Raw genomic sequence first — 26,785 nt, forward strand, 5'->3', positions numbered from 1 at the left:
GCGCCAGTGCCAGCCGCCAGCCCTTGGCTGCTCTTACCGGCACCCTCGCTCGGGACACTTGCCCGCCGCGAAGCTCGCTCACAGGGGCGCCCTGGGCGCGCCGTCAGAGCAGCGGGACAGCTAGTTCTTCCAAGTTCAAGATCTTGTTCACAGTTGTGCTTATGACCAAAAAACCCAAGTGTCTGAGTTTGGAATCAGACGGCCTCTGCATTTTACCGACGGCATAATTTGGGGCTACACTTGCTCCTGCCTTGCTTTCTCGTCTCACAAGGGAGATAATACCACCTTCTCAACAGGTTTTGTCCAGCAAGAACTGCGAAGGAGTGAAAACGCCAAACCCAGCAGCAGCAGGCGCTCAAAGGGAAAAAATACTTTTTTTTTTTTTGAACCAAGCTGGTCTCTGAACTTCTGGTGACCTCCGCCGCACTAGAAGGAAGAAATGGGAGGCTGAATAAGAAATCTGTGGCCCAGATGCCTGCAGGCCTCGCTGGTGAAGAACTCTTGCCTGGGGCTGTCAGCCAAGGCTGCCTGGGGCAGGAAACTGCGTGCTTCCTCCTCCAGGGGCAACACGCTCTCTGGCCAGAGAGGAGCTTCCTTCAGCAGACCCCACCCGCTTCCCAGAACATTCCACAGGTCCCTGCGGCCCAGCCAAGACAGGAGGCACCGCCCTTCCAGGCCTCGGTGCACAACTGCCGACCAGTGCCCCTCCTTGGCTCCAGGTGCCTCCCCACAGGGAGGTTTGGCTTGTCCACCCCAGAGCTGCCTCTCCTCCACGTCCCCCATCGCCCACCAGAGCCAGGCAGGCTGCTGGGCCTCGGCCAAGACCCCCGTTTGGGCTCTTATACTCTGTACTTAGGCCCTGTCTGGTCATCCTGCCTCCAGCCCTGGTACCTATGAGAACATATGAGTCTCTTCAAGGACAGTCACAAACCACTCCCCTCCTCAAGTACCTTCAAGGGCTCCCACTGTCTCCTGAATTCAGTTTGGAGTCCACACTCCAAGATTCATGGTCCTCCACGAGGTAATCCAAACCCATCCCCTTGTCCCTAAGAGAACCCAAACACTGTAACCAAAATGAACCACACCAGGATCCACACTCACCCACCACACTTCCCGACCTCTCAGTCTGGACTTCCCCTCTCCTGTCTCGGCCTCGCTGGGTTCTGCTCCTTCCCACCCACTTGACTATTCCATGAACCCTTTCCTTGTGCTCCCCCAGTTCCCAGCTGCAAGTGACTGTCCCTGCCTCTGAATCCTCCGGCATGCTGTCCCCAAAGCTCTGGCACGCGCTTGCCCCTGCCACCCTCACTTGCCCCCCGCAATCCTCTTTACACATTTCCCTTTATAGCAACTCACTTTACTTCAGTTTATTTTAAAAGGAAACTTTCTATCTTCGCCATGAATTGAAAACCATATTGTTTGCCATAAACAGAAGGCAACTGAAGAAAACGTAAAGACGTTTTAAACACCTGTCGGTATATCTCTTAAAATCCTCACACACTCTAAGGAGGGCACTTGGTGTTCTGGCCCTGCTTGACATGCAATAACAATACTTATTCAACAGAACGCTCCAATTTTCCCATTCCTATTAAGATGGCCCCATTCTCTGCCAGGCCCTGCTGCTCAGCTTTCCACCAAAACACACATCCCACCTTGCCCTTTACCCCCAAACCAATCCCGGTCCCTGGGTGTCTGGAAGGACGCTGCAGGAAGAGCCCAGCGACGACTGGGGAGGCGCCCCAGGGGGGACCCAGCCCTCTCCAGCCCCTGCTGCCGCAGGACCCGGGGCCACCCAGAAAAGCAAGTCTGCGGTCAAAGATTAACCAGACGCCCTGGCAGCACAGGCACACACCCTTCCCTGGGAGTTGGCAAAGTTCTGGGAACACCCCTGACTGAACCCCCAGATCCTGGAAACACAAAAGGCATCCTCCTGTGCCGTGGAGCCAGCAGACCCAGAAACACCTACCGGGAAGCGAGGGGGCTTGTGCGGCGCGGGAAGCGAGGGGGCTTGTGCGGCGCGGCCAGCGGGAGGAGTGGCTCTCCCGCCCACCACCGTGTCGCCAGGGGTGACCCAAGCTGCTCCAGATGAGGATCTGAATCAGACTTAAGTCAATAAGGGGCAGCGACCGGGAGGCCCAGCTGCAGCCAAACAAAGGCCTGGATTCTCCCCAGCGGACCGAGGCCCGGCCACAGCCACCCAAGGCCTCTTTGCCCGTGGTCCACTCCGCGAAGGACGCGGCCTTCTGCAACGGAACAGGCACGGGACATTGGCTCTTGGGGGGGTGCCCTCTGGGAAAGCGTGTGTTCTTTTTCGTGTTGTTTTTTCAGTCTGCTCACTCCTGCGAATTTCAAGGAATTTTTTGTTTGGTAAGGTACCCAGAATATTCACTGCAGGGGGTGGTTGTGCATGAGACGTTGGCATCCCATAACTTCCTGGAGCCTCAACTGCCAGGGATGGGGCCCCATTGGGCATGACTCATCAGGAAAAAGGTAAACCGAGGCACAGATAATTTGACCACCTCTGTAAATGGAATGGCTTCCGAATGTCCCTCCAGGACGACAGGGGCAAGGCAACGAGCCCCTGCGTAGCTGGGGAGTGCTTCCACCATGACATTTGCCTACCGTGGGGAAGATGACAAGGATCTCCTTGCTGACCTTTTCATGGCGCAAACAAGCCTGGACAGAAAAAATGTTTTGATGATAAGAAAAACACCACATCCAGCAACCTCTCCCCCACAGGAATGGAAGCAGGTACAGCTGAGCAGATAGACGTAATGGCCCAAAGACTCTCCACCTGCCTCCCAGGACCCCTAAGCGGGTCACAGCTGAGGGGGAAGGAAAGGGCTGAAGGGCCCAAGCAGACACAGAGCAGCCTGGCTTCTGCTGGCTTCACATTTCATCTGAAGAAAAGATTCTGCAGCTAAGGATGAGCGGTGCTGGGCCGTGGTGCTGGGCTTTGCCCAGGAGGATGTGACGGTGCGCCTCCTCTGAGCCTGTGAAACGTAAGCACACACCCAGGTGTGCTGGGAACCGGCCGGCCCTTCGTCCTGAGTGTGCGCTATGCGTTCAGGAGAAGCAACGGGGCGTGAAGTCTCCTTGACCGGGTGGCAGCCTGGCCACTCTGTCCTTCCCCCGCAAGGACCACAGGCTGGACCGACCCAGCCAGACACTGCAGGTGACGCCAAAATCAAGCCAAAAGTGGAGCCGAGCCAACTATCCAGAAACGCGACCCCGGGGTCCCTGTGAGGCTGGGGGCTGGATGCAGACGTCAGACCAGATGTGTGGGTCCAGAGACCGGAGGCCAGAGAGAAGTGAGAAGCGGGGTCAGTGACCGAAAAGCAACTGTGGGCAAAGCCCTCAGAGAGCGCAGGAGCCAGAAGCAGTGTACATGTGCTCCCGCCGCTCCCTGCATGGGAAGGGTGGTTCCACCCACGGATGCAGGATGGACCTCACAAGCAGATGTGATGACGCTGGAGCAGTCACACTCGGTGCAACCAAGAAACATGGGGACACTGCCACACGGCCACGGGGATGGTTCCCTTACGACACTGCCACAGCCTCCAGACGGCTGTCCACTCTTGGACTGGGGGAAAAGAAATCCTATGACCATTTAGTAAAGCAAAGTCCAGGGCCTCTGCTGACCTTATGGACATAACTTTTGTCTGCTCAGCATTCTTTTTTCTTTTCTCTTTTTGCGCGATTCCTCCTCTGGTTCAAAGTTACCACGCCCAGTCTTCTTGGTTGAAAGAAAGTGCGCCCCCCCCCCAGCTTCCTTTTGCTCAGGGGTAAATGTGAACAGGACAGACCAATTAGGGAATCTCTATTTTCTGGGCACAGTGGTTTAGTTCCGAGCTATCGCGATCCGACTGAGAAATTCACTCTCTGGAACGCCACACTGTGAGAACGACACTGGCTCGGCGTTGCCAGTGGCCATCTCGCTTCCAGCTGGAAGTAGCTGTCTACGAATGAAGCCAAGCAGAGCTGAGAGATGGAGATAAATAGCCCTGATGGCACTGTCGGCTGCTGGATTCAGCCAGGCCGGAACCACTATTTTGATTTCCAAGTTGCCAGGCCAACAGGTGCCTCTTTTTGCTCTACTCAGGTTGAGCTGGGTGTCTGTGGCTTGCAATCTGGAGTCCGGAGCGACTCACCTACCCAGGAGCGGGAAGGAGTTGGCATGCGCCACATGTACTGAGCTGGTCGAGCCCGACACGCTACCGAAAATGACACGAGCCCTGGACATGAGCTTCCTGCTCCCACTCCTGACTGCACTTTGGAGGCATGAGCCGGCAGCAGTGCGGCCCGGAGATGCCGGGCAGGAGCCCAGTGTCCACTTCCAGGCCACTTTAGCTCCCCTGCAGCAGCCACGGGGCCCAGGGGAGCCCTTCTCTGTGGGCTTCTTCCATGACCCCTGGATGGTGTGACCAGGCCCCCCGTTTGTCACCCCATGAGGAGCTGCTCCCCCAAGCCACTGCACAAAGTCCTTCTACTTCTCCATGCCAGCAGGGGCGCGTGAAGCTGTCCCTGGCCATCCCCAGCCCCTGGAGTCTCCCAGACTCCATGCTGGCTGCACTGGCACCTCTGACCGCCTCAGGCTGGCCGGTCTTCTGCAGCAGGGCAACCGGAACCAACGCAGGAAGGATGCCCTGCACGCGGACGCCCACCTCCCGCCCTGCGGGGGGGAAGCGTGCCTCAGTCAGCCTCAGCCCAGCACCATCAGGGGGCACGGCGCAATCACGCTGGCCTCTCTGTCCAGCCAGCCTCACTTAAATGGGCGCAACATAAAAGCTGGTGCCAAGTTGCTCAATATAGCCAGATACAAAGTTTGCAAGAAAGAGGCAAAAAGTTCCAAAAGGGATAAACCAGATGACTTACACATGAAATACAGTAATTTGATCATTAATACAAATAGGAAATAAAAATTTTCCAGATAATCACTGCACACTTATAAAACTCAAGAAGAGGGAAATTAAGATAATGAATCTGTAATAAAAATATTAACACAAGCTATGCTCAAGATAAGATGATACAGGGAAGCGGACTTGGCCCAGTGGTTAGGGCGTCCGCCTACCACATGGGAGGTCTGCAGTTCAAACCCCAGGCCTCCTTGACCCGTGTGGAGCTGGCCCATGCGCAGTGCTGATGCGCACAAGGAGTGCCCTGCCACGCAGGGCTGTCCCCCACATAGGGGAGCCCCACGTGCAAGGAGTGCACCCCATAAGGAGAGCCACCTAACATGAAAAAAAGTTCAGCCTGCCCAGGAGTGGCATCGCAAACACAGAGAGCTGACGCAACAAGATGACGCAACAAAAAGAAACACAGATTCCTGTGCGGCTGACAACAACAGAAGTGGACAAAGAAGAAGACACAGCAAAATGGACACAGAGAACAGACAACTGGTGGGGGAGGAGAGGAGAAAAATAAATAAATAAATAAATAAATAAATGATACAAACGTGGCAAATACATATTCTTTTAAAAATTAGAAATGAGTGAGGCAATGGTGTTACTTGGTGGACTAGCTGCATAAAGTCCCTCTGGGGGTAGGGCCAGGTCGGTGGCCGGGCAGGGGGACGACGGTGTGGCTGAGGCTGGGGCCCGTGGGCTGGGGTTTGCCAGAAGGTGGTCTCCAAGATGGGAGAGGCAGGATGTGAGCAGCCCAAGGAGCGAAAGGGGCATCTCCTCCCTGGATACGGGGCCTCCCTGCTCCCCTCCACGCTGCCCCTGCCGGCCCGAGGCTCCTCTCACACCATCACTGCTCCACTCACAACCTACCGCCTCCCCCTCTGCCGCCCCCAAGGAGCCCCAGCTCCCTGCCCCGCCCCTGCCCTAAGAGCACCCCAAAGCAGTCCCGGCTCTGGTCTCAAGCTCAGCCTCTCTGCTTACGTTCTTGCTGCTCCCGGAGTCCCTGATGTCCCTCCCTCCGTCTCGGCTCTTGACACCCGGCAACTACAACTTCGTGGGGTAAAACTTCATGCCACCCCTCAAAGCCTTCATTGGTCTTGCCTTCCCTCTGGAAGCAGGAAGCAGTGTCTCCCTCCCCTGCAAGCCTCAACCCCACACACCCTTCTCCCTCAGCCCTGGGCATCTTCCACCTTACTTTGTATTTGTTCCTGTCCCAACTCTGTCCCCTACTGGGCAAATCTGCATCTGCTTCACCCTTGTATCCTCTTTGTTCTTCCATTCACTCACTCCACAAGTATTTACTGAGCACATGCTATGTGCCGGACACCACACTGCGGTGGGGGGCACGATGATGAACAAGACAGACATTGCTCCTGCCACGTCAGTACAAGCCGTGACGGCGGCTTGATAGAAAGGGGCAGGGTAATGTATGGGCACAAAGATAGATGAAAGAGGCAGGAAGTGGCATTAAATTGTGATCAGAGGGGTGAAAAGAGCATCAGGCAAAAATGTGGGGCAGAAGGAACCTTCCAGGCACATCATAAGTGCTCAATAAATGTAATGCAAGTGGAAGACACTGGAGGCTGTGATGGGCTAAAAATTCCTAGCATGCACCGTGCACCCTCCAGACACACTACCACCTCTCATCACCCTGGGTGGGTCACTCTAACTGGCCTAGGGGACTTCTACAGCAGGACATACCACCTATGCTACCCCACGGAGGTGCCTGCCATGACTTAGTGTGGATCTCCACTCAGAATCCCGTGACTCCTCCACCTCCTCAGCACACCCATCGTCACCCTGGCGCTGGGAGAGCCAGTGGGCTCCATCTTGCACGCTGACTCTAAGTGACTGGAGCGTTGTGCTTAGACTGTAAGGCTCCCTCAGAGTAAAAGGGTAGCGATTGATTAGTCAAGTCTATCCTGGGAGTAGGAGTGGGAGCAGTGGCACATATGCCATGTATTTTCCTTGTCACACAGTCCCATAGATGACCACCCAGGCAAGAAATTCCCTTCAGATCTGTCTAGAAAAGAGTTAGGTGTCTGGGAGCCTTGTCTTTATGGGCGACGTGAACCATGTAACTCATTGTTTTTGTGTACTTTGCTCGTTAGCTCAGAACTAAATTTGTGGTTCAAATATAGTACAACTCTATGGTCTAACTATGTATTCAAACACTCCACATAGTTTTTAAAAATTGTTTATTTTTAAATGTAGCATAATACACATAATAAAAATCATTTTAACCATTTTAACAGGACAACTCTTTGACATTAAGTACACTGACAATCCTGTGTCACTTTCAACATGATCTATGACCAGATTATTTTCATTATCACATACCAAAACTCAGACTCGTTTAGCAATAACTATTTTCTACCTCCCTCATCCCTGGTAAGCACTATTCTGCTTCTGTCTCTATGAATTTGCATATTCTAAGTATTTCATATAAGTGAGATCATACAATATTTGTCCTTTTGTGTCTGGCTTATTTCACTTAACATCTTTAAGTTTCATCCGTATTGTAGTATGTACAAGGACTTTACTTTTTCATGGCTAAATAATATTCCATTGTATGAATATATCACATTTTGTCAAGAGACAATTAGATTACATCTACCTTTTGGCTATTGTGAATAAAGCTGTGAAGAACATTGCTGTACAAATTATCTGACCAAGTCCTGCTTTCAATTCTTTGAAGTGTATATCTAAAGCTGGAATTGCCAGATCATATGGCAATTCTATGTTTCACTTTCCTAGGAATTCCAAACTGTTTTCCACAGTGGCCACACCATTTTACCTTCCCACCAACAATGTACAAGGGTTCCTATTTCTCCACCTTCTTGTCAACACTTGCTTTATACAGATTTTTAAATAATAACCAACAGAGTGGGTATGAAGTGGTATCTCATTGCAGTTTAAATTTGTATTTCTTCAATGGCTAATGATGTTGAACATCTTTTCATATACTTATTGGCCATCTGAATATCTTCTTTGGATAAATGTCTGTTCAAATCCTTGTCCCATTTTCTAATTGGATTGTTTGTCTTTTTGTTGTTGAATTATAGAAGTTCTTTACATATTCTGGATATTGTCCCCTGTGACAGTCTGAAGTTCTATTATGAATTTCAAAAACAAAAGATTATATTCTTTAATCTATTCCTGTGGTTACATTACCTTTTGATTACACTGAATTCATTTGGGGGCTTTTGATTAGATTACTTGATAAGATCTCTTTAGGGCTTTTGACTGGACTATGTCAGTCAGGCATGAGCCAGTCTGGGTCTCTCCTCTCTTGCTGGGTCCCATATAAATGAAGACCCAGAGAGACAGACACACATATAAAGGAAGCTGGCATTTTTGTCCTGTCATGTGAAAAAGGGCTCCACTACCTACAGCTGCAGAAAGGCAGAGGAGCCCCAAGAGACTGAGAGAGGAGGCCCAGAAATAGACAAGCTGTATGTCTGGTTGACCAGAGCTGAGGCTCAGGAGATGGTAGATTCTGGAGGGGAAGGCAGAGCCCTCAGTGGAGATTGGTGGCCATCCTGCTTTATCACGTGGCAGGACCCTGAGAAAGTATCTCTGCTGATGTTCGTTTGGACATTTCACAGCCTTGGAACTGTAAGCTTTTACCCTAAATAAAATTCCCATTATAAAAGCTAACCCATTTCTGGTACTTTGTATTGGAGCCCTTTGGCAAATTAAGACACTCCCTATCAGATATATGAATCCCAAATATTTTCTCTCGTTCTGGAAGCCATCTTTTCACTTTCTTGATAATGTCCTTTGACACAAAAATTTTTAATTTTGATGAAATCCACTTTACCTATTTTTTAATTTTTTATTTTGCTGCTTGTGCTATTGGTAAAATCTAAAAATCAATTGCCTATGACAATGTCCTGTGTTTTCTTCTAATAGTTTTATAGCTTTGCACTTATATTTAGGTCATTGATCCACTTTGAATTAATTTTTGTACATGGTGAAAGGTAGAGGTCCACATTCATTCTTTTGCATGTGAATTTCCAGTTGTCCAAGTACCATTTGTTGAAAAGACTAGTTTTCCCATTGAATGGACTTGCACCATTGTTGAAAATCAACTGGCCATAGATAAGTGGATTTATCGCTGGGTCTCAATTCTATTCCATTGGACTATATGTCTATTGTTATGCCAGTATCACACTGTTTTAGTTACTGTGGCTTTGTCATAAGTTTTGAAATCAGGAAGTATAATGCCTCCAACTTTGTTCTTTTTCTTTTCAAGACTGTTTTGGCTATTTGGGACCCCTTGAAATTCCAAATGAGTTTGAAGATCAGCTTTTCCATACCTGCAAAACCATAATTTTGTTTGGTTCTTTTTTTTTATAGTTTCTACCTCTTTATTTTGTTCAGATAATGTTTTCCTAATTTCCTTTCTTTCTTTGTGTATGGATTCCCTTAGCTCATTGAACATATTTAACAAATTGTTATAAAGTCTTTCACTAACAGTTCCTCAGTGATGATTTCTAGCAAATTACTTTTCCTGTGAAAGGGCCATGCTTTCCTGTTTCTGTGTTCTGTAGTTTTCTAAACTTTTTATTTTGAAAATATTTCATACTACAGGACAGTTGCAAAAATAATGCAAACCCCATAGAGAGGACTCCAACATACCCCACTTCTCCCAGATATGCAGATCCAATTTTAACATTTTGCCACTTTTTCCATATCATCTCTCTCTCCATCTATTATATCATCTATATATCTACCTATTTATCTATCTCCTGAACATTTGAAAGTTGCATACATCATATTCCTTGAAATTTCCATGTAAATTTCATATGTTCAAAGATATTTGTTTATGTAATCATCTTAAGTACAATTATCAAGTTCAAGAAATTTAACATTGATAGAAAGCTTACAGTCTATATTCCAACTTCTTCGATCCCAATAATGTCTTTTGAGCCTTTTCTCCTCCTTTTTTAGAGCCCACCCAGGATCATGCGTTGCATTAAATCATCATTATCTCTTTAGTTTTTCTGTCTTTCGTTCATTTTAATTGTGGAAACACATATACAACAAAAGCCATTCCATCCCAACCCTTTCCAAGAATCCCATTCAGTGGGGTTAATCCCATTTGCAATGTTGCAGTACCCTTACCACCATTCATCACTAGAACTTGCCCTTTACCCCAAACAGAAATCCTGCACTCCTTTTGCATTCACTCCTCACTCCACTGCCCCACACCCCTGGTTACCTATACTCTAATTTCTCTTCGGCTTTGCATATTCTATGACATTTTATTTGTGGTTACCATGCGGCTTAAAATTAACATCCTAAAATGGGGCAATAAATGGATAGATGGATGGATGACAGACAGGACTAGAAGGAAAGAAAAAGACAGTCTTTGCCTGTGGGAATTCAGAATACGGCTGTCATGAATAGAGTACTGGATTAGAGGTCAGAAGCCTGGCTTTTAGTCCTTGGTCTTACCAGCTATATGACTGGGGGGGTGGGGGGGAACCATACACACCCTTCTTGTCCCAGCCAACCTGAGGTTTTATCAACAGTTACATGTCTCTCATACAATCTGCCCTGCTTACTCCACTTGGTCATAACACACAATAAATGGGAAGGTCCGTGACTGGCAAATAGCAAAGCACCAGTTCCATGCAAGCCACTGGCATCATTATTAGTATTTGAAACAACATTCTGGGCAACCAGCACGCAGCCACAGATAATAAGACACCAAACTGCATGGCCTCCTTAGAAATGCTGCGGGAACGCAGAGAGAAGCGCGCCTTCAGAACCACATCTGCATTCAGAGTGTCCTTCCCCCTCTCATGTCTGAGAGCAGCGTCTGCCTGAAGGACTGCAATTCTGTGCTTCTCCCAGCAAGAGAAAAAGCCCCAGCTGGGATCAGTCATGCTCCTCCAGGACTGGAAATGGCCACCCCCTGCGCAAAGGGCAAGGCTCCAGGCAGCCCCCAGCAGTCTCCTGCCTACAGCATCCCCTGCAGAAAGAAGGGCTGCCCAGCCCTCATGCCCTGCTGGCCAGTTAAGAGAGGCCAGACACAGCGGGGCCGTGTAAGGTGACTGGACAGCTGACCCACACACGGGCCTCCCGCTGGACTTCAGAGACATCTTCTGTTCCCCCCTGTCCCCAACCACAGCTCCATTCATTCCACAGTCACCACGGTTTCCAGGCACCTGAACCAGCGCCACTGAGTTTCAAACAGTATGTGAAAATGAGACCATGGCAACAACTGGAGTTCTTTTCAAAAGTTTTTCAGGAGGGCATGGACTGGCCTTTCTCTACTGGGGGAACTGATAGAATTCACAAAGGTAGTAAGACTAATTCCATGCGAAGTGGATATGGCTCAAGCAATTGGGCGATCGTCTACCATATAGGAGGTTCAGGGTTCGATGCCCAGGGCCTCCTGGTGAAGGAAAGCTGGCCTGTGTGGTGAGCTGGCCCACGTGGAGTGCTGCCCTGCGCAGGAGTGCTGCCCCATAGAGGAATGCTGGTCCACGTGGAGAACTGGCACAGCAAGATGATGCAACAAAAAGAGACACAGAGGAAAGACAATAAGAAACGCAGCAGATCAGGGAGCTGAGGTGGCACAAGAGAATGATCGCCTCTCTCCCACTCTGGAAAGTCTCAATTGGTTCCTGGAGCCACCTAATGAAAATACAAGCAGACACAGAAGAACACACGGTGAATGGACACAGACAGAAGACACTGGGGGGGGGGGGGAGATAAATAAATAAATCTTAAAAAAGAAAAAAAGACTAATTCTAAACTCTGGAATGTCCACAGCCTGGTCAAGGCCAAAAGTGAAGACATGAAAGGGGAGAGGGTAAATAAAGAGGGCTGGGCTTGCAAACTAGTTCAAATGACAAAATAAGGTCTCGTGTAGGTTACGCCTAGGGACAGAATGATCTCAGGCAGTGAGCTGTTCAAAGAGGGGAATGGGGGCGTTCGAAATAAGGTAACTTGGCATCACATCTGATGCCCCTTCTTCTGCCTGGTCTCACCAGAGCTGCCCAGCCGCCATTGGAGGTGGATTCCAGATGCTCTGGGATTACACTGTGACCAGCCCCCTCGGACCCAGATGACTCTTCCAGGGGCGTACCCAGCCCAAGAAGGCACATCAAGGCGATCAATCCCCCAAGAATCTGAGATTGGGGCAAAGAGATTGAGTCGCAACTCAACTGCTCTCTTGAATAACTGGAGGGGCAATTTTCGCCCACGTGGAAATGCCTAGGAAACTGAAAGATGGACTGCAGTAAGAGAAAGAAGGTGGGGCTGATACAGAGACAGAAGAAGAACCATGACAGAAAGGGGGCTTCCTGGGCTCCCTCTAAACACACCTCGATTCAGCCCTTCCAGGAGTCTGGGCGTTCAAACCGTCCTTGCCTTCTGTGAGATACTCCAGTGACTTGGCAATAAATTCCCAGTTTTTGTTCGACCTCTACTGTTAGCACCCAGGTCTGGTCAGTCACGAGAGCCCTCACGAAGATGGCGTCCACTTCCCTACCACCCTCCTACTGAGCAAGGACACCTCACACTACTCTCTAAACTGATTAAGAAGAACCAAAGGTTAGAATCCCCGAAGGCGTTCAAATCAGTGGCCTGCAGGAGAGGGAGGTTTTGGTGGCAAAAACAAACCCTATACCATCAGTGTCACCCTCCATTCTTCCCTCTGCCTCACCACCCAAGCTCGTGAGAGCCACTGACCTACTTTTTGTCTCCAAAGATTTGCATATTCCAGACATTTCATTAAATGGAATCATAAAATAGGTGTTTTTTCTCTATTCTCTACTTCATTGATTTCCATTCTAATTTTTATTTCCTGCCTTCTGCTTGCTTTGGATTAGTTTGCCCTTCTTTTCCTAGTTTCTTAAGATGAAAGGTTACTGATTTGAAATCTTTCTTCTTTTTAACATAGGCATTTTTAGCTATAAATCTCCTCCTAAGCACTAATTTAGCTGTATCCCATCAGTTTTTGTTCATTTTCATTCTTCTCCAAAGTATTTTCTAATTTCTCTTACGCTTTCTTCTTTGATAAGCTTTATTTAGGTGTTGTTTAATTTCCACATATTTGTGAATTTCCCATATTTCCTTTAGTTACTGATTTCTAATTTCATTCCACTGCAGTCTGAGCATATTTTGTGGGATTTTGATCCTTCTAAATTTGAGTCTTGTTTTACAGCCTAATATACATCTCTCCTGGAGAATACTTCATGTGCACTTGAGAAGACTGTATTCTGCTGATGTTGAATGGAGCATTCTATGGATGTCTATTAGGTCTACTGGGCTTATAGTGTCATTCAAACTTTTTACTTCATTGCTTATCTGTTGTCTACTTGTTCTATCCATTACTGAAAGTGGAACCCTGATGTCTCCAATTCTAATAGTTAAACTGTTTATTTCCCCCCTCAATCTCTCTGGTTTTGCTTCATATATTTTGGAGTTGGTAGCAGTTTGATATGGTTATGAATTTTATAGATATTGGAATATGTTTGTAATCTGATCTGTACCTGGGCATGATTAAGTTATGATTAGGGCTTTGATTGGGTCACGTTGTAAGGGCACTGGGTCCCCACCCCTTCATAGGTAGGGACTCACAGATAAAAAGCATGGCAAAGGACTGAGTTGAGGGTTTTTATATTGGAGTTTGATGCTGAAGCCTTAAGCTAGAGCCCCAGGAAGTAAGCACACAGAGGAAAGAGAAGCAAGCCCCAGTAAGAGAGGAACTCTGAGCCCAGGAAGAAGCAAGCCCTGGGAAGAGAGGAACCCTGAACCCAGAGAGAAACAAGACCCTGGAAGAGAGGAACCCAGGAAGCCTGAACCCTCACAGACATCAGCAGCCATCTTGCTCCAACATGTGAAAATAGACTTTGTTGAGGGAAGTAATTTATGCTTTATGGCCTGGTATCTGTAAGCTCCTACCCCCAAAAAAACACTTCATAAAAACCAACCAATTTCTGGTATTTTGCATCAACACCCTTTGGCTGAGTAATACAGGACTCTATTGTTAGGTACGTGTATGTGGAATTACACTTTTATCATTATAAGATGTCCTTTTTTCTAGTGACAATTTTTCTTTTAAAGTCTATATTGTCTAATATCAGCAGAGCCACTCCAGCTTTCTTATAGTTACTATTTTCGTTGTATATCTTTTTCCATCCCTTTATATCCTACCTATCTGGGTCTCTGAAACTAGTATGTCTCTTGTTAACAGTATATAATTGGAACATGTTTTTCTTTTTACCCATTCTGCCAACCGCTGCCTTTTTATTGGAGTGTTTAGTCCATTTACATTTAATATAATTACTGATAAATGTAGGATTTAGGTTTACAATTTGGTATTTGTTCTATACATGTCTTATGTCTCTTTTGCCTATAATCTTTCACTAATGCCTTCTTTTGTTTTAAATATTTTCTAGCATACCACTTCAGTTCCCTTTTGTATATTTTTTAGTTGTTTTCTTGGTGGTTGTCCTGGAGATTACAATTAACATTTTAGAACACTCTAGTACAGATTAATGCCATCTTAATTTCAATAGTATGCAAAAACTTTGCCCTGGGAAGCGGACATGGTTCAGCTGACAGAGTGTCTGTCTACCATATGGGAGGGTCCAGGGTTCGATACCCAGGGCCTCCTGACCTGTGTGGTGAGCTGGTCCATGCACAGAGCTGCTGCATGCAAGGAGTGCCGTGCCACACAGGGGCGCCCCCACGTGGGGATGCCCCATGTGCAAGGAGAGCCGCCCTGAGTGAAAAAAGTGCAGCCCGCTCAGGAATGGCACTGCACACATGGAGAGCTGATGCAGCAAGATGACGCAACAAAAAGAGATGCAGTTTCCCGTTGTCACCAAGGGTGCACGTGGACACAGAGGAACACATAGAAAGTCGACACAGAGAGCAGACAATGGGGGGGGGAGAGAAATAAATAAACTAAATCTTTTTTATTTTAATAAAAATAAAGGTTTATATTAAATAAATCTTTAAAAAAAAACTACAACTTTGCCCTAATATAGCTGTTTCCTCCCTTCCTTTATGCTATTATTGTTATACAAATTATGTCTTCATATATTATAAACCTGTATAGCAGTTTGATATTATTGATGAATTCCAAAAAGAAATATTGGATTATGTTTGTAAACTGGTCTTTTCCTCGGGTATATTAAGTGTATTGGATTCAGAGGTTTTACACTTACTTGATTAAATAATGATTAAGGTTTTGATTGGGCCACATCAGTAGGATACTGAGTCCCTGCCCTCTTGATGGAAAACTGCACTACAGAGAAGGGAGGTTGGAGTTTTGAGCTGGAACCCGGGAAATAAGCACACAGAGGAGCAGAGAAGCTGAGCCCGGAGATAATTGAGCCCCAAGGAAAGAGACAGGACCAGTCACCTGATAGTCTACAGCTGGCCTTGTGAAGAGAGGCAAAGCCTAGAGAGCCTCATAGTCTACAACTGACCTTGTGGAGAAAACAGAGGAGCTGAGCCCTGAGAGAAATGAACCCCAGCAAGAGAGGAACCCAGGAAGCCTGAACCCTGGCAGACGTCGGCAGCCATCTCTCTCCAACATGCGGCAAAACACTTTGGTGGGGGAAGTAACTTATGCTTTATGGCCTGGTAACTGTAAGCTTCTACCCCAAATAAATACCCTTTATAAAAACCAACCAATATCTGGTATTTTGCATCAGCACCGCTTCGGCTGACTACTACTGTCAATGCAGTTTTATGATTATTGTTTTATGCACTTGTCTTTTAAATTGGATAGGAGAAAAAAAAGTTACAAACAAAATTACATTTTTACTCTCTGTAGTTACCTTTATGGGTTCTCTTTATCTCTTGGTATAGATTTGAGCTACTGTCAAATGTCCTTTCATTTCAGCCTAAAGGACTCCTTTTAGTATTTCTTGAAGGACACACCTCTCAGTGACAAATTCTCTCAGTCTTTGTTTATCTGGAAATGCCTTAATTTCTCTTTCATTTTTGAAGGATGGTTTTGCTGGATACAGAATTCTTGCTCAATATTCTTTTTCTTTCAGCATTTTGACTATGTCATCCCACTGTCTCTGGTTTCCATGGTTTCTGAAGAGAAGTCACTATCAGTCTTACTGAGGACCCCTTGCCTGGTTAACTCTTACCCTTCAATTCTGAGCTCAGCCATCTCTTGCTCCCTGAACTAGATCACCTGGCACATGGCCTCCAGTACTCTGTACTTCTCCTTTGTAACTTTAGCTAATTTCATTAATTACTGAATAAATAACTAATGACAGAAATAACTCTATAGTGATATATTTTTATCACTAGAATGTAAGTTCTATATGGCAAGAACCAGGCCTGTCTTGTTTACCACTCTGATCTCAATAGATTTTCAATAAGTATTTATTGAGTGAATGAATGAATGACTCCTAGAGTAGGCTGAATGACTGGTCTCAATTCTTCACTCCCTGTAATAGTACTAGTTAGCCATTAATGGGCAGTGTACTTTCCTGCCCCTTGACTTTGGCTCATCCAGGTAACTTTCTTTGGCCAACAGGATGTCAGAGAGGATGAGGTGAGCAAAGGCTTGAAACGTGCTTGTGCAAGTAAGATTGCTCTCTTCTACTCCTGCCTCTCACCATGAGACAAACACACCTTGGGTGGCCAGTGATCGAAATGAGATAAACAGACCCTGAAGCTAACCAAGTCACACTTGGAGTGGCCTAAGTCAGCTAAACTTCACCCAACTCACAGGTACGTGAGGGAGAAATATACTTACTGCCATATGCCAGGGGAACTAGGGGTGGTGTTACATGGTAATATTACCAAGGTAGATGAAAAAGTCATAAGCTTGAGCAAGTTTACAGACTGGGAAGAAGTCCTGGGGAAAGGTCTAACATCTGGTCCTTCATAGGGTTCACGACCAGATCCAAACTGATTCTACGGGTGGGCCCACTCTCTAGTACCCGACCACCAGCCTCCTGGATCAGCCCAAAGTGTATGAAGCACCTAGCACAGTGCCAGGCACACACTAGGTGCTTGATAAGAGTTAGTTCCCAGGAAGTGGATGTGGCTCAAGCGATTGGGCTCCCGCCTACCACCTGGGAGGTTCATGGTTTGGTTCCCGGTGCCTCCTAAAGAAGACAGTGGCTGACACAGTGGGCAGGCACAGTGAGCTGATGCAACAAGATGACACAGCAAGAGTCACAAGAGGAAAAACAACAAGATACACAACAAAAAGCAGGGAATGGAGGTGCCGTAAGCAATTAGGGACCTCCCTCCCACATCCGAGGTCCTGGGTTCGGTTCCTGATGCCTCCTAAAGAAAACAAAATGAACAGACACGGCAAGTGCAAAGAATGAGGGGGTTGGGAGAGATAAATAAATAATAAAATAAATCCTAAAAAAAAAAGTTAGTCCCCACCTTCCTCCACATACCCTCTCACCCCCTCCACCCCTGGGACTGAGCGTTCATCTTCACAGCCAGTAAAACTGCAGTTCTTTCTCTGCTGCAAGGCCGGGATGGGGGTACACCCTACCATGTCTGAGGGGCTGACCCCTTTTACTGCTGCAACTAATACCCCAGACTCAGTTGAAAAGCAGGAGCCAGAGAAGGGGGCAGGCAGAGCATGCCTCCTTACATTGTAACTTTGATTCAATATAGGATCTAAAATTGTATTTAGTAACATTTATTACTGCCTATTACAAGGAGAGCTTGAGGCAGCTTAGGGGCTAAACACAATTTAGACAAAAAAAATGAACAATTCAGGGGTCAAAGAGAATAAAGGCCACACAGATCAAACTGAGCAATATTTTTGACTCTAAGCTTTCCAACAGCCACAGACACAAGGCAAGCAGGTGGGCTACAGACTTCAATATAAAATCAAAGCAGGAGCCCCAAATCTGCACATGAACCCCGTTCCCAAGCAGCTCCACGACCAGCAGGACACTCCTCACACCAAACCAGAGAGACCCCGATTCTAGCAATAACCACCACCCACGGGCCGAAGACCGTCAGGATGCTTTGTGGGGGACCTCTCGCATCATCCTCACGACAAGTCAGTCACCATGTGGTACAGATGAGGAAACCAAGGCCCAGAGAGGCTAAGCGCCTTCTCGAGGTCGCAGCATGAGGAAGTGGTGGTGGCAGGATGGAAGCCCAGCAAGTCTGAATCTGGAGCCCGAGCCTTAACCGCCCAGCAGTCCAGCTTGCTTTGCTCAGGCTGGACCCACCCTCATCTCCTCGGTCCTGAGCACCCGCCTCTGGCTCGGGACTGCCTACAGGCCAGCCCCACTCCCTTGTGAGGCCTCCTCCCCCACGCTCCTGAAGACCTCCTGTCCTGAGCCCACCCACCGCAGGCCTTGTCCGTCTGTCCACTCCCAGCAGACGGCTTCCCTGGATTCCCACCTGCTCATGCTGCTAACTTTTGCAGATGCCTCTTACCTTCCTACCCCCACTTAGACCTGCACCCCAGCACATTCCCTTGCTGGCCCAGTCCTCCCACGAGTACATGAACTTCCAGCTTTCTGTCCTTCCCCCATGCCTGTCCCAGATCCCAATACTAATGCACTGAGTCCATGTTCTACATTTGTAAGCAGAGCTCACCACTGAGAATAACTGCGTTGAATCTCCTCTAATCAATGGCTCCTGCAGTGCAAACTTTTAACTCCTAACTGAGCTGCCGAGTGAGCCGTACATCAGGTCTGTGCTAAGCAAATTGAGTCACGATGCCCCCTTAGCCTGTCCTTTCAAGCCTGACCTCAGAGAGTGACCTGGATGGACATTTTCAACTCTGCTAAGGCAATTCAGATTTCATGTAGTTGTTTCTTGCTCCCACCCACATGTCCCCCTTTGCCAGATTAGTCCCCAATCCTCCTGTCAAGGGGCCCCCCCAAGGGTTGACCCAGTTTACCATATGACACCCAAGCCTGAAGATGCGTTTTTGGGAAGTCTGAGGCCACCCCGACCCACAAGGCACTTTTGTGCAAAATCAGTAGAGGTGTCCCTTCTTGGAAGCGCTTCGCTTCCACCTGTTTGAAACGGTATAATAAATGAATACTGTTAAAACAAGATGCTTCACGCACCTTTGCCATAAAATCTCCATAATAAGCCCCACCAACCAACGGCCTCTTCCATAATAAGCCCCACCAACCAATGGCCTCTTCCATAATAAGCCCCACCAACCAACGGCCTCTTCCATAATAAGCCCCACCAACCAACGGCCTCTTCCATAATAAGCCCCACCAACCAACGGCCTCTTCCATAATAAGCCCCACCAACCAACGGCCTCTTCCATAATAAGCCCCACCAACCAACGGCCTCTTCCATGCGGTGTCCTTTCATGGCACTCAACCTGCAACTCACCCGGACAGACCCACCATGCCCACGACCACCTGCAGCCCTAGCCTGAGCAAGATGCCCACAGCGGCTGCCTATCTGTCAGTTCTCATGAGAGAGGGAGACGACCTGGTGAGGAACCATGTCTTGTTTCTGCTCCGCTGAAGTCAGAGTGCCAGGTCCTAGCGAGTCCACGGAGGGGAGGAGGGCTGTGGGTCGAAGCCGGGGGCACTAGCGGCCATGGGTCGGCTTCTGCAAACGAGGCCAAACCTTCTGCAGATCCCATCAGGATGAGAAATGGCAGACGGTGAAAGGCAGGTCCCGTAGGAATCAGCTCTCAAAGAAGACCGGGAGGGGAGGGGAGGAAAGGAAACTGAGAAAAGAAGGGGCAATTTGGTGGCTGCTCCGAGCCTGGACTGACTTTTACCATTTGGGGTTGGAAATAATTTCACATTCATCTGTGACCTTTTCCTGGTGATCTTCACCCATGGCACCTTCCCCTTGATCAAATACTTCCCCAGACCCTGACATTAACAAGGACAAGCACTGTGACAATTCAGAGACCAACTGAAATTGGGTCGTTTCCTGTCACTAATCCGTGTGATTTGATGACATTAAAAAAGAAGCCAGAAGAGAATTCATTTCCCTTTTTACTTTTAAATGAGGCCCCACTTAGAGCAGAACAATTTAGATGTTGAGCCTTCTTAAGCAAAAGGTCCCTAAGGGATGGTGTGAAAGCGCTTTGGAGCGAACTCTTGTTTTCTGATCACCATACTAAACACCCCCTCACTTAATCCCTCCAGCCTCTACATTAAGGAGCAGAGAAAGGAGCCCGGTTTCCAAAAATTAAGTCCAAAAAATAACATACACTCCTACATTTCACCTTCTAAATTAAGCCAGTGTTCTCCATTAACTTTCCACTAGGGACTGAGAGAAAATTATTTCAAAGCTGGGAACTGAATTTTAAAGTTAGGAGGAAAAAAACTCACTGAGCCCAAACGTTTGAAGTAGTTTTGCCACGAACTTTTAGTTAGATCTAAAGTGACAGCCTATTTGAGAGTTCACCTTGTCCACCCAGGAATGCACGTGTCCAAACGGGTCTAAAAACAGGGATTTTTAATGGCAGCATCTACCCTGCGTTTTTGGCAATATAAAGGGCACACGCCAGTAAGCTTTTGTTTCTGGTGGGTGGAGGCACTGTCTCCATCAGGATTCTCTGGCTGCACGCAACAGAAACCAAGCCAGGCCAGCTTAAGCAGAAAGGTTTGCTGGAGGGACACGTAGAAGAAGACAGGAATCCTGGTGGTTGCAAAGGTCTCACCTCAAAATCTCATCAGCTGCCACTGCTGGAACAAGTGGCTCAACATCCTTTACCTCCTTGCTTTACTCTCAAGTTTCAAATCCCAGAAGGGAAAGTCTGACTAGGCCAGCATGGGCTGAGGTCCCACTCTTGATCTGGGTGATGGCCACATGGGAGTGTTCACTTTGCAATATTACAAGCAGTACACTTAGCATTTGTGGGCTTTCATGTATGTCAGTTGTTTCCTGTCACTAATCCATGCGGTTCAACGACATTAAAAAAGAAGATATACCTACCCCTTGACCCAGCAATTCTACTCTACAAGAGAAATGAAACATGTTAGAGAAAACACAAATCAACAAAAAGACTTAGAGTCATATAAGAAGGAGAAAAGAAAGACTTATTGCTTCATTCATAATAACCCCAAACTAAACACCATCAAGGGATCCATCAACAAGTGAATGAATAAATTACATACTTTCACACAATGGAATACTACTCAGCAATAAAAAAGGAAGCAAATACTGACACACGCAACAACAGAGATGAATCTCAAAAACAACAGGCTGAGGAAATGGACTTTGGCCCAGTGGTTAGGGCGTCCGTCTACCATATGGGAGGTCCGCGGTTCAAACCCTGGGCCTCCTTGACCCGTGTGGAGCTGGCCATGCGCAGTGCTGATGCGCGCAAGGAGTGCCTTGCCACGCAAGGGTGTCCCCCGCGTGGGGGAGCCCCACGCGCAAGGAGTGCGCCCGTGAGGAAAGCCGCCCAGCGTGAAAAGAAAGTGCAGCCTGCCCAGGGATGGCGCCGCCCACACTTCCCGTGCCGCTGACGACAACAGAAGCGGACAGAGAAACAAGACGCAGCAAATAGACACCAAGAACAGACAACCAGGGGAGGGGGGGAAGTTAAATAAATAAATAAATCTTTAAAAAAAACAACAGGCTGAGGGAGCAGGTATAGCTCAGTGGTTGAGTGCCTGCTTCACATGTGCGAGGTCCAGGGTTCATCCCCAGTACCTCCTCAAAACAAAACAAAACAAAACAAACAAAAACCAATATGCCGAGAGTGAAAGAAGCCTTTCGCAAAAGAGTACATAACTGCCTGATTCCATTTATATGAAGTCCTAGTACAAGCAAAACTAATGTACAGTGGGAAAAAATCAGAATAGTGGCTGATTCTGGGGGAGTGGAATAGGGTTTGGCTGGGATGGGGCATGAGGGGATTTCTGGGGTGATGGCCGTGTTCTCTGACTTGACAGGGGTTTGAGCTGCATGGATGTATACATTGACAGGCACACCTTGGAGAAACTGTGGGTTCAGTTCCAGACCACCCCAATAAAGTGAATATCACAAGAAAGCAAGTCACACAAAGATTTTGGTTTGCCAGTGCATCTAAAAGTTATGTTTACACTATATGAAATCTACAAAGTATGCAATAGCATTATGTCTAAAAAAACGATGTACATATCTCAAGATGTGACACAGAGACACAAAGTGAGCACATGCCGATGGAAAAATCGTGCCGATGGACTTGCCTGCGGCAGAGCTGACACAAACCTTCAATTTACAAAAACACAGTGTCTGCGAAGTGCAAGGGATGCATGTGCCTGAGCTCATTAGATAGGACACTTAAGATAGGTGTATTTCATTATATGCATACTTTACCACAAAAGAAAAGAAAGGAACCAAAAACAAATACTGAAATGATAAGCTTGCTAAAGCATTTGACTGCTCTGTTCATCACTATTAAGACTGTGAAAAGGCGAGCCACCAAGTGAGAGAAGTATTTGAAACACATTAACAGACGAATGATTGGTACCAGAATATGAATATGTGGAGCTCAAATGGGGAAAGAAAAGTCCAGGCATGTAAATGAGGAAACACAAACAGTCCATACACATGCTCAAACTCAGTTACCATTGGAGAAATGCCAGTTTACAGCACAAGGAGCTACCGGTTCACATCCACAAGATCGTCAAAAGTTAAACGAGTGGGGAAGCCAATGTGGCTCAAGTGATAGAGCTTCTGCCTACCATATGGGAGGCCCTGGGTTTAATCCCTGGGCCCCCTGGTGAAAATGAAGAATAGAAAGCGTGCCCGCACGGCAAGCCAGTGCCCACACAAGTGCCCATGTGGTAAGCTGGTGTCCGCGCAAGTGCCCGCATGGCGAGCCAGTGCCCCACGCAAGTGAGTCACGCAGCAAGATGATGACACATCAAAAGAGAGACAAGGGGAGAGTCAAGGTGAAGCGCAGCAGAAACCAGGAACTGAGGTGGCGCAATTGACAGGGAACCTCTCTCCCCACCAGAGGTCTCCAGGATAGAATCTCGGTGAATCCTAGAGGAGAGAAAGTGAGAAGAGAAGACAACACAGACAGCAAAAACAGCAGGGCGGAAGGAGGGGAAGGGGGGAAAATAAATAAATAAATCTTTTTTTTAAAAAAAAGAAAACATGAAACTTTACTGGATGACATAAAAAAAGAGATGATAGAAAAGACATGAATAGAATAAGGTACAGACTGTTTTTTCTGGATAAGGAAACTCAATACATTTATTATTTTATAGAGTTTATGTAATTCCACACAAGGTCTTAATGATATTTAGAAAGAAGCAATGAAATTATCTTAAACTTCACATAAAAGAATGAGTAAACAGGCAAGCATAAACAAGGACATTTTGGGAAAAAATTAGCATTGACAGGTATTAAAAATGTATTGTAAAGTCATAACAAAAAATTTGATGCTAGAGAAAAAATAGGTAAGATTAATGAGAAAAACAGAAAGTCTGGAAACTAATATAGTTGTTTGTAGACTACAATAAAGCTAACATTTAAGGTGAGTTGGAAGGAAGAGGAAAGAGTACCCCAAAACCTAGTTTCTGGGGGATGAGAGGTAAAGGGATATGGGAGGAAGGAGATGCTTGCTATTTGCCATTTTGGACCTTTTGGATTTTGAACATTATTGTAATGAGTATCCAAAAAAAATAATTAGATTTAAATTTAAAATATAGTTAGTGGGGAAAGAAATTGAACAGAAAGAACTGGTCAACAAACAGGAAAGAAAGAAAATCAAGGTCTTACCTCACACCATAAACCAAAGTATGTTTCAACTGGATTTAAGTTGAATGGAGAGGCTGAAACAAAAACAAAAAAAGAGAAGAAAATATAGGTGAATATTAGCAGACCTAGGGGTGGGGAAGACTTTACAAAACCAAAAGCAAAGGGAAAATTTTAAAAATGAAGGGACTGATGGACTTAACCCCATAAGGATTAAAAACTTCTGTTTTAAAAAAATCCAAACCAAATGAAAAATAAACAGCAAATTGAGAAAAAAGGTCTGCTACATATATGTCAGTCAACACTCATAAGGATGAGTAACATAATAAATAAAACGCAGGTTATGAAAAAGCTTCCATATCATGATCTACATTTTTAAACATTCAGCTGTGGCTATCATGGAGGATGGGACCATAGATTTTTATTTTCTTTGTGCTTTTCTGCATTTTCTAAAACTTTTGCAATGAACACAAATTACTTTTATGATTCACAAAAGGGATTATTACTTTTAAGAAGTGTAAAGTCAAGGTCAAGCAACATCTGGGGCAGAGGGTCCTGTTCTGGTTGAGGAAGGTGCCTGCAGACCACGGGGTCTGAAAAGTGAGGTCCACAGAACACCCAGGGACTCAACAGGTTCCTCCAACAGGGGGTGGCCTCCTCCCCAGAGCAAGAGGGCACGGCAGGGAGCCTGTCAGTGGAAACCCTGCCTAGTGGAAAAGGGAAGGCTCATTTGAGATGACCCCAAGGTGACAGACTGAGAGCAGAGAGACAGCGAGGCAGAGTTCAGCTGGAAAGAAAGAAGGCTTTCCACCTACGTGTGCTGCCCCTAAATGTGAAATGTTATGTAGTGAGGTCCCCCTCAGAGCACTGGTAACAGCGATGACGGAGGAGATGCTTCTCATGTCAGAGAAGGGGTTAGACTACATGACTTTTTATTTATTTACTTACTTACTTAATTTATTTACTTACTATTTGTATAGTGGGATTCATGATTTTTTAAAAATTATTTCAGTAAAAGATATACAAACTAAAATTTGACCTTTTAACCACATTCAAGTATACCACTCTATACCATTAATCATATTCACAATGTTGTGCTACCATCACCACCATCCATTACCAAAGTTTTCCATTGTCCAAAATAGAAACTCTACCTTTTAAGCCTTATCTTCCTATTCCCGGCCCCGACGCCGACCCCTGGTAACCTATATTCTACATCGTGACTCTATGAGTTTGCTCATTCGATTATTTCCTATCAGGGCACTCATGCAATATTTGTCCTTTTGTGTCTGGCTTATTTCACGCAACAAGATATCTTCACGGTTCATCCCTGTCATCATTATATCAGCTGTCTCCAAAAGATAATCACACCCTTTCCACCAATCTTGATCATTCTGTTCAATAAAAATTCAATCTTTCAAAAATGTTAATTTCTAGTTACATAAGTACTTTCCCTTTTAAGAATTTAAAACAGAAGTCTACACTTAAAACAAGTGAACTTTGTAGTATATAATTATACCTCAAGAAATCTATTTTGGGACGTGGATGTCACTCAAGAGATTAGGCTCCTGTCTACCATATGGGAGGTGCAGGGTTCAATTCCCCAGGCCTCCTGATGGAGGTGAGCTGGCCCCCACGGCAAGCTGGCCCGAGCAGACTGCTGGCCCATGCAGGAGTGCTGGCCTGAGTAGCGAGCCGGCCCAAGTGGAGAGCTGGCCCATGCAGTGAGCTGGCCTGAGCAAAGAGCTGGCACAGCAAGATGACACAACAAAAGGAGCACAGAGGAGAGACAATAAGAGACGCAGCAGACCAGGGAGCTGAGGTGGCGCAAGAGATTGAGCCCCTCTCTCCCTCTCCGGAAGGTCCCAGGATTGGTTCCTGGTGCTGCCTAAAGAGAAGACAAGCAGACAGAGAAGAACACACAGCGAATGGACACAGAGAGCAGACAACGGGGGGGGGGGGGGGGGGGGGGGGGATAAATAAATAAGTCTTAAAAGAAACTATTTTAAAAACTTAAAATATCAAAAATAAGGCAAATTTATTTCTCTTTTCCCACCTCCCAATCCTATTCCCCTCCACCTTTCCCTGGAGGTAACAGCTACTATAAGCTTGGAGTGCATCTTTCTAGATGTTTTATAAGCTTTTTCATATATATGTGCATAGAGGACTAAAGTGTAGCCATTTACATAGACGGCATCATACTGTATCTATCACTTGCTTTCTTCACCTTGTAATCTTAGTGATTCATTCATGTTGTCACACAAAATCCTAATGAAATCCATTTCAAAGCCGCGTAGTATTCCAAGGTATGAAAATACCAGTTTGGCGGGTGATTCTACCACCAGTGAACATTTTAACTGTGTGCAGCAATTCGCCACTGCAAACTGCCACAGACTGTCCCAGAACTTGCCACCCTGTGCATACGCACTGGTTTCTTTAGGGCAGAAGCTAGGGAATAGAATCACTATGTCGCAGGCGTGGAAACAGTTTTAAAATGTTAACATGCCCATTGTGGCGCAGCTTTCCAAGCCCCACAGCCCACGGGTTTATGAATCTGATCCTATAAAACTTCTCATCAGTGTCAGCCCAGCTTTTGGCCCACCTGGGGCTCGCGAGCCTTAGCACTGCTCCACTGCTCTCCTTCCCAGCCACATCACCCAACTCGGGGAAGGCCGCCCCATCACTGGCAGCATTCAAGCACAGGTATCGATCACTGGTCCTGGCTATCGACTATGGGGACCCCAAAGGGGAAGGAGGCCCTTCTCACTCCACAACGCCGTGTCTCTGAATCCGGGCACGCGAAAGGATCACTGTCCAAGAGCAAGAAGAGGCAGGAGCACGAGGAACCGTTGCCAACCCTGACATCAACTCATCTGCTGGATGAAATGTACCAACACGTGAATTAGGCACGAACGCAGCTGCGTGAGGCAGGCAGCGCGGGCCACTCCTCTCCAGGCAAGCCCACCGCCAACTTTGTACGACGCCCACTGCGGTCACTGCGGAACGCAACGTGGTATGCTACGTGCTTTTACATCAGGTGCCAAGCACGTAATTGCGGTCTTACATAAAGTGCTGCGGTATTTTTAGCAGCACAGAACTGCCAAGTGGAAGAAGCCGCTCTCCTGGTGAATGCCGCTTACTTTACGGGCTGGTGCAGTCCTTGAAATGCAGATGTTCTGCAGGCAGCTCACTGCTGTCGGAGGACAGAGGGCATC

General features: G+C 46.8%; 1 protein-coding gene across 6 annotated transcripts in view; it reads right to left on the reverse strand.

The window, feature by feature from the left end:
* Window positions 1-26,785, reverse strand: part of RPH3AL (rabphilin 3A like (without C2 domains)) — a 139,453-nt gene that overhangs the window by 107,084 nt on the left and 5,584 nt on the right. For 2 of the 6 annotated variants that reach the window (XM_071210409.1, XM_058283103.2), the window contains exon 2: window positions 23,595-23,647. The exons of 1 other annotated variant lie outside the window; for it this stretch is intronic. The gene's annotated coding sequence lies outside the window, so the exon portion shown is untranslated. Of the gene's footprint in view, window positions 1-1,652; window positions 1,728-1,966; window positions 5,433-5,885; window positions 5,905-23,594; window positions 23,648-26,785 lie in introns of those variants that run through there. 3 more of the 6 variants (XM_071210408.1, XM_004483782.5, XM_071210407.1) reach the window with 3 other exon arrangements.

The sequence above is a fragment of the Dasypus novemcinctus genome, chromosome 21, assembly GCF_030445035.2.
Source record: "Dasypus novemcinctus isolate mDasNov1 chromosome 21, mDasNov1.1.hap2, whole genome shotgun sequence".
Lineage (NCBI taxonomy): Eukaryota > Metazoa > Chordata > Mammalia > Cingulata > Dasypodidae > Dasypus > Dasypus novemcinctus.